This window comes from Lonchura striata, chromosome 1 (assembly GCF_050655825.1).
Source record: "Lonchura striata isolate lonStrDom1 chromosome 1, ASM5065582v1, whole genome shotgun sequence".
Taxonomy (NCBI): domain Eukaryota; kingdom Metazoa; phylum Chordata; class Aves; order Passeriformes; family Estrildidae; genus Lonchura; species Lonchura striata.
The window spans coordinates 45080233-45092282 of record NC_140703.1 but is presented as its reverse complement, the minus strand read 5'-3'; the positions used below and the strand labels follow the sequence as shown (position 1 = coordinate 45092282).

The 12050-nt window shown below is 39.9% G+C and overlaps 1 protein-coding gene across 12 annotated transcripts in view; it reads right to left on the bottom strand.

Annotated features, from left to right (window-relative positions):
* The window catches only part of GRIA4 (glutamate ionotropic receptor AMPA type subunit 4), a 212006-nt gene that overhangs the window by 192276 nt on the left and 7680 nt on the right, over positions 1-12050 (bottom strand). The gene's annotated exons all lie outside the window — the stretch shown is intronic.

Genomic DNA, 12050 nt, shown 5'->3' with positions numbered 1-12050 from the left:
TTTGTAAAATATTTGTGCTTTGGCCTGAAGTACAATGAGATGTCCTGAATGCCTTGTTCAGCTAAGCATTTTGAGCTAAGTGTGTTTAACCTAACACATACACATAATTGCAAAGACTATGACATTATAGGTTTTCTTGAAAAAGCACAAAAATAACTTTTTCTGAGATGAGCCTTGAAGAACATCTGTAACATTTGTTTTAAAGTGGAATTGCTAAAAGTATATCAGATGGATCATAAAGTAATGATTATTTTCACTCATAGCTTGGCTACAAGTAATTTGTAACTGATAGGGTGTAATGTCTTTCTGAAGTATAGAAGTGCCCCCTTAAACTCTCACATATGGGGAAGAGGACCACACCCGACATGATTATGCCATTGATTTCCTTCTCAAACTTTTTTGTGTAATTTCAATCTTTTAATAGCAGATCACTGCTGATGATAACATCTAGCTAAGATGCAATTTCTGTGCTTGGCACATACATGAATAATATCAGACCTCAAGCCATTTTGCCATGGAATTTCCCTAGGAGATACTATTGTACACACAGCATACATAGCTGAGCATTGAATATTTTTGAAATTTGCAGCTGTCCTGGAAATTATAAAAGAAGTTGGTTTTGGCTGATTTTACAACCAAAAATAGAATCAGAAGTTAGTCAGTTCACCACACTACTGACTCTGTAATTGGGTGAAACCATTTATGTGTTTCAGCAGAAACCCTAATGACCTTTTTTTTCCAGACAAAATAAACTGACTTTGACATTTGGTGATTCAACTGGGAGAAGAATTCAGCCCTATTTTTCAGAAAAGTGAGAACAACATCTCCCATTAGCTTCCTGGCTCATGGAACAGTGTGTGTCGTCAGCACACCACTCCTGGAAATAAGACACCAAACACCTGATCAGTAGAAAATGACAGAGTCGTAGACTGGGTGGAATTTAAAGGAGCCTGAAAATCTGTCTCATTCCAACCCCTGCCATGGACAGACACCTTCCACTAGATCAGGTTGCTCAAAGCCCCATCCAACCCAGCTTTGAACACTGCCAGAGATGAGGCATCCACAGCTTCTGTGGGCAGCCTGTGCCAGTGCCTCACCACCCTCACAGGAAAGAATTTCTTCCTAATATCTAATCTAAATCTTAGCATAGCTTCCAGGAGAACCTGCTCCATGACTTTGCTGGCCACCAAGGTGAGACTCGCTGGTCTCTAGGTCCCTATTTTTTCCCTTTTTTCCCTTCTTAAAAATGGAGGTTATGTTTCCCCTTTTCCAGTCTGTGGGAACTTCACCTGCCTGCCATGACTTCTTAAGTATGCTTCTGAATATCATTTTATAAGTAGGTGTTTGCACAGTAGGCAATGGGGTACCTGCCATTTTTTGACTTTTAAAAAATTACAAGTACCTTTTTCATTCAAAATCTATGAATTATGTTCCCAATTAAACTGCATCATGTAGAGTAAACCAAGTTAGTGGCCCTGAAATTTTGTATTCCCCTAGACTCTCCCAACACTCACATGTGGAGACTAGTAGAGGCCATGGAGCCTCCCAGCCAAGTCCTGATCCAGACAGTCAAAGAACTACCCCATTTAGGAGCAAGGTAAGATATATCTGACACTAAGCCTCTACACAAATCGTGCATTGTATTAAATGTCATTTCCGTCCTAAGACACCGCCACAAGAAAAAAGGATACTATGAACAAACAAAGAATTTCTATTTTCTATCTTCCACTACATCTTTCATTTAAAATGACATTTCAAGCCATGGACATATACACTGTGGAGCTGCCATTTATTCACCTTTAGGTAAAAAGCATTCCTAGTTATAATAATTACCTTTAATGATCTAAAATTATGTGCTCATCATTTTCTTATAGCTGATTACTTCTCCAAAGCCAGCCATTGATGGTTAGGCAATCATGTGCTTTGCTATCTAGACTCAAGTTACAGCTGAATATGTTATATACTGAATATATATCACACATCTCACATGCTACTTTTCATTTAGCCTGAAAAAAAAACCTGTTGAAGCTGGTGATTGTATGTTAACAAGACAAAGATTGTAAAAAGTTCATTACCTAAACATGGTTTTATGTCGTGAAATCACTGACATATCATCTATCATACCACCCAAATTGATAAGCAATTTCTAGAATATTTATTATTAAGTCAGTTAGAGATATATATTCAAGAACAAATGCAATGGACATGGTGGTTGCCGTTAATTAACCAGAGAAATATTTGCCACAGAGCATATGTAACATCATGGCTGATCCTGTAGCTTTTGCATTTAACAGCTCACATTGTACTTAAAGCTTTGTTTCAGAACTCTGAACATTTGTGATGAATGTACATTTGTCCTATTTCCAGCCCCTCTTCCTGGAATGACTTTGAGAGTTCAAGAAAAATAGCTGCAGCAAGACAAGTGGAGGAAAGAAAAATTCTACACACTCTACTCCAGCATCTATTACCTATGCACCATCTTCCATTTATCTTTCTTGCACTGCAAAGCCAGCCCAGTCTATTTGTCTACCTCCTATTAATGAATTATGAATATAGCTGATAATTAAAATTCAGTATTTACAATCCTGGCTGTGCAGTGGCACAATGTGTGATTCAAACCTGTCACTCTGTGTTAAAAGCAAGGTACGCAGATCTCCAGGTCTCTGGCAACATTTCATTTTCTCGCTAGAAACACTTAGCAGACATGCTCTTATGACATGGCCACAGTGTATTAACCCTGAAGAGCAAGAAGAAAACACATAATTTCAAGGCATAAAAACAAGCACCAGTTATTTTGCTTATTAAAAAGTCTGAAAGTTTCCCTCTGAAATCACCTATTTTTGGATTATATTCACTTATATTCATCACAGTAACTGCAACTGAGCTTTTTATGGCAGAACTCAGTAACTGCAGTAAGCCTGAAAGTGATAAAGTGATAATCAGCATTTTTAGGTTCTTACCTCTACGGAAGAAATGCTGTTGCCCTCTCCAGCCCCGCTGCCCGGCCACCCTCTGCAGTGGGGATGTAGGTGGGCAGCTCCATGGCTGGAGCCCAGCAGCTGGCAGGCAGCCACAGAGGCGGGACTGCTCCGCACAGCTGGAGCCCGGGGCAGGTTTGCTCCATCACTCTCTCAGAGCTGCAGCTCCCCCCCACTTCTGCACAATTTTATCAGCTAAACCTCAGGGTGGGGACCCGATAACCAGCCCTGCCTGTCCCCCGAGTGCCTGCACAGCCCTTCCCAAGGTGGGACAGCGGGACAGGGGTACCGCAGGGAGGGGAGCCACCGCCCTGCGGGGCAGCGCTGACACATCGCCCGCGGCGGGCAGGCAGCAGCTCCTCCGCAGGGCGCTAATGACCCGTGAAACAGCATTAATCCAACACAACACCTGCCCCGTGTGCCTCGCTGAAATGCAAAGTACCAGCTCTGCCCACATTCACCCGCTTTGGAGTTTTCTTTTTTCCTTTTTTTTTTTAAGATTTATGCCGGTGAATCTTGGTTATTAGTTTTGAATTTGAGATAAAACAACCTCCAAAAGAACTCCCAAAACAACAAATATCAAAGCTAAATTATCATCCCAAGCATATCTGAAAGATCACACCTGGATGATCCTGAATGCTCACATCTCTCGCTCACACTTGATCACATCACTAACCCTCTTCTTACAAAGACATGCATATTAGAAGGACAAGTTCTGCCCCCTCTGCAGAAGGACTTTCCTTCAGATCACAGCTGGTCTTTTTGACTAAAGAATGCAGAAAGGATAGTTAGCAGGTTCCTTTCTTAAAGCTTGGTGGATGTGATGGCCCAAGAGGTAAGGGAGAAGGAAGGGCAACCACGTCAGGCAGTTCACTGGGACTTGACTCCACTCATCTCCTGCTGCCTGTTCTTGTTTTTCCAGGGTGCCCTTGTTACTGCCTAGACCCGAGAGATCTGCTGTAGCCTCTTGAGACCCAGAGTGTGCTCTGGGCAACACCAAAGACAATGACAGAGGAGCAAGAGGGGCAGAACAGGCTGCTGAAAATCACTATCATCCTGTGAGCAGCATGTGGAGTGGGACAGAGGTGACTCACTAAATGCTTCTACAATACATGTGTGCATTCTTGAATATTAGAAAACAATAATTAAGTTGAAATAGATAAGGACAGCAGCTAAAATACAGTTAAATATACTAGTTGCTGGGACAAATTTCACATTGGTTTTACATCTCTACAAATTCTGAAAACTGCCTTAAGTCTCTGCAAGGTCTCTTGAGTCCCCATCCTGTGAGGGACAGCAGAGCACCGAGCCAAAGCTTTGCCCCAGGAATTTCTAGCTGCTCATTTTTTGTTCTCACACTGGGTGCTCTAAATAAGCAATTGGATGAGTATCACCACAGAATTTATTTCTGTCATAAATTTTCAAAACTACCTATATGAATAACTTAAAGTCAAAGTCCTTCAGGGACTGGCATAAATCCAAAAGCTGTCTGACTGCTAGATTTAGTATTTCGATCATTGAAGTGGCTGAAAGTAGTACAAAAATATATGCACAGAAGGACAGCTCTCTGTCAGCTATACACATTTACACAGAATTCTGGGCAACAGTTTCAGCCAGAAATTAACAATTTGGTCTAAGTAAAATAACTCTCATCCAGACTTCCAACAGGGTATTGGAATTTACCCTGCCAGGATGTACAATGCTTAAAGTACCTTAGAGTCTCTTCCTGAAAAGCATCTCCTAAAGGTTTACAGTTCTTCACATAAAGCCCAAACACAGCATTTTAAAGGTATTTAAATGTTTTATAGAGCTTTCTCTACATATATCTGGAAGAAACCAAGTAAGACATTTTTGCACATATCTGCAGCTCAACCTAAGACACCATCCCAAAATGCTGTAGCATAGCCTCGGTGATTTGACCCTGTTATCCCAAACCTCCTCTCCTGGACACAAACACTGCCAACCAAGTTTATCATTTGGAACACAAGTAACAATCCTAAGAAAATAGTACAAGCTCCAAAAACTAATCTGGGTAGAGGCTGTACTGGATGAAGTGTAGATGCAAGAGTAAAAGGCCCAAATAAGTACAGGGTTACCATCTTCTGCTCTCCTCATGTCCTCCAGAAAGCTAAATGGAAATAGAATTAGCTGGGTAAACACAGGCATGGTGGAAAGGAGATACTCCAGCAAACCTCTGCTGCAATTCTTTGGAATCACGGTAGGGTGTTACAAATTCTAGCCAAACAAACATCAGAGACCAAAACATCTATTTGGTAAGGATGAAGAGAAGAGAGTGAGAAATATTACAGTATTACCTCTGACATTGCCTTCTCATGCAATGATGATGACCAGTGGTAAAAGCATTTCATCCAGGGTGGCACCAGGAATGACCACATGCAAGCTGCCCTCAATGGAGGTCTACTATGGGTAACAACTGGCTATATAGACAGGAGAATTGTGGTACATCCTGGACTTTAGGAAGTTTGAGGCATTATTTTTTCCCTTGAAGTCATGCATCAGGATAGACACATTAATGGAAGTGACAGAGAATTATTTCAGTCACCCATGCTACAGGTACAGGGAGATAGTCTGCTTTGTTCCTGACAGGTTTTGAATGCTGCCATCTCTGTCTGCTGAGAGAGGTGGAAAAACAGGCAGGTTCTCACTAAACTCTGGAATTGTACATTATTCTAAGTGTGGAAAGTCTGTATCAACAAGCAAAAAAAAAAAAAAAAACCCAAACCCTAGGATTTTAATGACTTTCCTGGTTTTGTCTTAGTGACAAAACTATAGTACCCCTTTATTATGGTCACATACTGTAAGGAACTTACCATCATCACAGCACTAACAATAGATACAAAGTTTTGAAAGTTTGACATTATTGACCTTATAATTTTAATTAAATGTGAAACACTTTTATTGAGGCCAAGAAAAGGCCCTGAGGGATTTTATTTCAATAGACAGAAACTGCTAACTTACTGTGCCAATAATCCAACAGTTTGCAGACAATAATTTCCCAGGCAGGAAGGCAGTACGTTATTGTAATGCACATCTTTTAAGAAATCAACAGGCTTAAAGCTATACGAGTATGTTACATTTTTGGTGGCACACACTTCACTCACTTAACTAGTACTTCTAAGACCTACATGATGTGCAGTCAAGAAAGGAAAATATCTTATGTAAGCATGTTCCCACTGATTAGGAGAGATTATCCTTTAATGTTCTCCTGTCTTTTATAGGCACAAGAGGAAAAAATCTTCATGGTGCCAAGTCCTCTCATTCACATCCTCTTTCATGACTTCATTTGTGCAGTGAATTGCTCACAGACATGGATAGGAAGGTGGCAGAACAGCCCTGCTTTACCATATAAAATACAAGGTAGCAGGAAGGTGAGGCTCTGGAGAGCAGTTTCTCAAGGTGATGCTCCTGACAGGGGATATCCACACCTTTTCAAACAGATAACATTATGCTGGATCATTTTAATTTCACAGACACTATATAAGGGCAAGGAACTGCAATAATTATTATCCTATTATTGTAATTGCTCAAAGGATTTTCTGCTAGCCTCCCATTTAGCATAGTATGTGAAAGGCTGACAAAGAAAATGCTATTAAGTTGTGAAGTCCTGGTGCCTGACAGCTGTTCTGAAGAACAAGAGATTCCCTTAATAAACAGTAACTTGAAAGAATGATGGGCTTTCTGGTCCTTTCATCAAAAAATGAAAAAACAGTAGTCCCTCAACATCTGTTAGAGACCCAGAAAAATATGGAGAGAAGCAACTCAATTCATCTGCATGAACTGTTTTTTGTGGTACAGCACCACCACTCCCTCAAAATGTTGCACATAATGAAGTCCAAGTCTGACTTGGGGGAGTAAGACAGAGACAGAAACAGGCAGAGTTTTTCTGAGGACATATGCAATTTTTTTTTTGTTTGTGACCAAGAAGCAAATGCTTTATACTCTCCTTTTCCTTCCTTTCCCTGCAGTAGTTAAGCTGACAGTTATCTGCAATCAATACATTACAGGAGCTAATAAGCTGCCTTGGCTTCTGGTGCTGAACCCAGAAGCCACAACAGCCTGTCCCTAGCTGTGGGGTAGGATTGGGACATTATGACTTTGGTTCTGGGATGCCTGGATCCTCTTCAGTGGTGCACAGCATGGGAAGCACCATGTCAACTGCTTCCACTGCTGGTGCTTCTTGAAAACTGCTCCTATTTTGTCATGTAAAGCTGGGGCATGTATCAATAAAAACCAGAATAGAAGAGAGAAGATAGATGATGGAAGTGAACAGAATTTTCTCTTTGTCCCTTGGAAGAGTATTTTTCAGTCTTGTGCTATTCCATTACTCCTCCTGTGCTTCACTGGATGTCTGGTCTAGGTGTTACTTACCCCTTTGTACTAAGTTTTCAGCTTGTCACAACCACATGTTCACCCTAAAGCATTTTAAAGTCATGTCAGCTCTCACCAGTTATAATGCCTGGTTCACAAGCACCAGCCACACCTTACAGTTCTTTTCAAATTCAGAAGATTCCCCATTCATCAAGAAGTGCTCCATGTCAGTCCGTTCTCTTCCCTCTGAATCCTCTTTCTCCAACACCATATAATGATGTTTCTTTAATACATGGCTCCTGAAGTATCTTGAAGCTCTTCTTCCACCCAGCTGGACGTCCACGGAGGGCAAAGAGCAACTTCAGGGTCAAGATCCCAACTCTAAATTTAAGTCCTTACTCTGGGTAACCTCTCATTTCTGAGTCTGCAAAGGTGCCTGAAGAACCAAGGCAGACCCAGCTCTCACCTGGGTTCAAAATCATCTCACGCAGCACCTGCCGAAACCTTGTCAATTATGTGCTGCACACTGTGCCTGTTCTTTTTCAGAGTTATCTGAAAAGACCTTTACATTTTCCAGCTGATTTCAATAATAACTGAATAATAAATAATTTAAGTAAAGCATTTAATGGATGGAGTAAACAGAATGCTGTAAATACAGCTATTACTACAACCATAATTAATTGTTGAGGTCTTCTGTTACTACTTGTCCCTGTTTTAGTGACTTAATATCAGGAAAGAAAGGGTTTGTTCTTTTTTATTCTTTCCATATACATCTGCTATTCAGAATGCTGCAACAGATCATCAAAGACAGCTATGGGAGCACTTCTTGTATCCCTTTATTCAGTCTTTTGCTTTCTACAAATATTCTTGTGTTTTAAATCTCATTCATCATCATGTTTGTGTTCTGGCTGCAATCTCATCTGACACACAAAGCAGATGAAACTAGGGATTTCCAAAGCTAAATTCATAACTCTTGATATCTTAAGCTAACAGCCCAAAGCCTCCAGGTGAAAGCAGTAATAGATTCACATCCTCTGTGGCTCACAGAAAGTGAAATATATGGTAACATATATGACCATTAAGTTTTATTTGTAGGTAGATGAGTCAGTGAATACAAATAATGGGGATTAGCACATGTTCGTTAGCAGAAATGTACTTAGTGGTCTTGGAACACATTTACCAAGCTTATATTACTGTTGCTTCAAGCCACAGTCCCTGCTGGGGTTAGGAGATGTTTTTCTCTTATGAGAGGGAAAAAGTCCTACCATTTGTGTCCACCCTAAGCATTTTTCAAGGGAACTTGAAAAAGGTCCCGGTAAGTCCTTACACATCTTGCCATAACTAAACCATGCTACTAAGGGTGTCCCAAGCCACCTTTCTGTGCTGGCAAGACACAGTTCCAGCCATCCAGAACAAACCTCAGGGGCTCTGGGAGCTGCACAACTCTGACAACTGGATGAAGATCATGCCGATTATCACATCCCTCTAAAGTAAAAGCCAAAAACAAACTCAGTACTTCTTTTCCTTGCCTACTCTTTATGGCTCCTACATTCAAGACAGATAAAGACACTGGATGACATATCCCAATGAAGTCTTGATGACATGACATGACATTTGCCTGAGATTTTTTTTCTGTCTTCAAGTCAATACTGGATTTATTCAGGAAAAAAAATTACAGGCTGAATAAAGGTATTGAGGTTGGCTGACAAGAATCTTGATGGCCCCACTCAGTGACAAAAATGGCCCCATCTAGCCTTAATTTGTGGACATTATTGCATACTATCCACACTCCCACTCACTTGGTGACCTTTACTTTTTCTTTGTTGAAGCAATGATGCTCGTAGCCATCAGTCAACATTTCCTCCCTCACACTGCTCTCACATCCTTCCTACATCATCTCTAAGGACTTCTAACTTGGATCACTTCCATTTGGCACCACATCTGACCTTCCAGACACACACTTTCATGGGATCTATGTAATTCTGCAGCAAATGCCAATGAAGGTCCTCCCAGTACACCTCCACACCTCTTATGCTCTCTTTCTTGAATCTTTGTTTGTGCCTCCAGACAGCAACTCTAATTATTAATTAATCTATACAATAACGTATCATACAGTATTACTCTGCTGCTTTTACCTCCTCAGAGAAGCTGACCAAAGACACTATTTTTTAAACAAGGGACATGAAAAAGAAAAACCCCTAACCAGCTCTCAATTGCAGGCCACACAAACAGATTGAGTGTTAACAGGGTATGCAAACAGCCCCAAAACCCAGATTTTTATTTGGCTTGTGCTTTCTACTTGGAGGGGAAGTGAGAAAAACTCCTGACTCAGCCAAGAGCCCATGACTATTGATTTTTAAAGGAAATTATCCTTCCAGCTGCAGTGTTTTTGAAATGCCCACTTTTAAACAGTCTTCTCAGTTTAAATGAATGGAAATTATCAAGGATGAAGGCCTTTATTAGCAAACCTCTCCAGGACAGATCCATACAGAAAACCTGGAGGAAATCACTGAAAGAAGATCCTACACTACTCTGCTGAGCCTGAGGGTCTGTAAAAGCTTCTTCCCTTTTCCTCCCATCAACTTAGGTAAGAAAACAGAGACCTGTTTATTGATAGCTACACGCCACTTAAAAATTATTATAACTTTCTCTCCTGCATTTTATGTGAATGTATCTGTGTTTGATAAAATCTTTCTCCCTTATACTCAATGTTTTCCAGACATAGCATTAACATAGCATCATCCAGATCCATATCTCACATTAACTAGTAGTGTGAAACACCTCTACTGAATGTCAGGAGTATTAAAGTAGCACAGGAAGCTTCTGGGGACAAATAATGTGCTACATTTTGCACTTTCTTTTCTACAAGAATTTCCTTTTTCTGCTGTTTTTACCTTGAATATCTATTATATGAATCGCTTTTCCTACTGGGAAAACAGATCTGACCCTGACATGGTGACATAAGTGAAATCACTAACAAAAAGAAATCATGGAATGGTTTGGGTTGGGAGAGGACCTTGACAATAATGAAAAATGAAGCATAATGCATAACTGAGAAAGAAATTAACAAAAAATGATTATTTTTATAATAATTCCTAACTATTTTGCATGATAGTTTCTAATACGAACATATGCATCATCTTTTACACCACAATGTGAAGATGTAAATTCCATATCCTTGAAAACTGTGGCAAGCAAAGCATAAAGGTCTCAATTCTTTTCAGCAGTTAACTCTCTACCTGTGAACTTTCCTAAAATTTGATGGATAGTCACTAGGCATATCTAAACTTTACATTAAAAACATTAAAAAAAGATAAAAAGATGAAGCAAAAAAAAAAAAAACAAAAACAAAGTTGTATTTTTATGGGATTAGAAGTTCATTATGAAAATACACCACAGAAGCAACTGGAAGAGAGTGCATGCAGAGATGGCACAGGATCTATACCCCACAGAGGGTCTGAAAGCAAGAAACAGAGAGCTGTTATGAGTAGTTAGATAATTATATATTTTAATACATCTTCAAAATGTGTTTAAAGCCTTTTCCAACAATTAGCCTAATAAATAATATAGCGAAAAGCATAAGTACTTTTTCTTTTTTTTGGGCTGTATTTGTATTTACAGGAAAAAAGCCCTGCGTGTTGGTTATGAATATAGTGAAAGGTACTGCACAAACCTGCATGCTTCAGGAGCAATTGCTGCATATAAATACAACATTGAAATAGCCTGTGGAACACAAGAAAACAGTAGCCCAACTGACTTTCTTTGTAAACAGGCAATTATGTACCAGGGGTCCAATTGCTAAACATTTTGGGTTTTAAAAATAACAGGAGTTAAGCAATTTAGTACGTTTAAAAAATTGAGCTATGAGATGAAAAAATGAGAACATGCTCCCTTTGTAAATAAAGTGGATTCCTACTACTTCTTTTTAAGGAGTTCCAAACTCTGCAATCACTGCTCAGGTAGATCCCCTATTTAAATCACAAACAGCTCTGCCTGGGGGAAAAAAAAAACCTTCAGGACAAGGGCCAGTGTTTGCATTGGAGATTGTTAATAATAGCATAGCTGATCAAAATCCAGCCATTACAGTAGCTTTGTTGTAACTATCCAGGTATTTCCAGTTGAGTCCAACATAAAACTTAGCTATAGTCAGCTCTGGAGGAACTGGTGAAGAGGAAGAATGTCCAGTCTTTCCAGTGTGCAGCCAGGCCAAGGGTGAGGGGTATGTATCACTCTGGTTCCATCTTCTCACCATACAGAACTTGCAATTATTTGTACAAGTTAGGCAGACTTTATCTGGCAAACGAGCAGGGAAGAAACACAGTCCTCACAAGGAAGTACCAGCACCAACAGAAAACATTTTTCCATGCATTATTGCACAGAGGAGGACAGATTTTCCCAAGTGCTCAGCAGGAAGCAGTTCCCAACAGGAAGGCAGGTGCTGCTAAGGACTCCAGAAAACACTAGAATATCTCTGAGTGCCAAAATGTAGGGTAGCCTTTCTTTTTGATCTTGAGTGCCTGAAAGCAGACAATCGCCAATATAGAATTTTTGAGATAACTCAAGATATAACTGCACTGACAAACAACTGAATCCATATCAACATTGATAAAAGCCAGTAGGATCTACATAAACCATAATAACAACAAAAATGTAGTAAGAACCTGAACTAGATAGAGGAAGATGTTAAAATTTCTGAAAAAATGATTAAAAGTGAAGCCAAAATTTCAAAACAAGACACTGCCA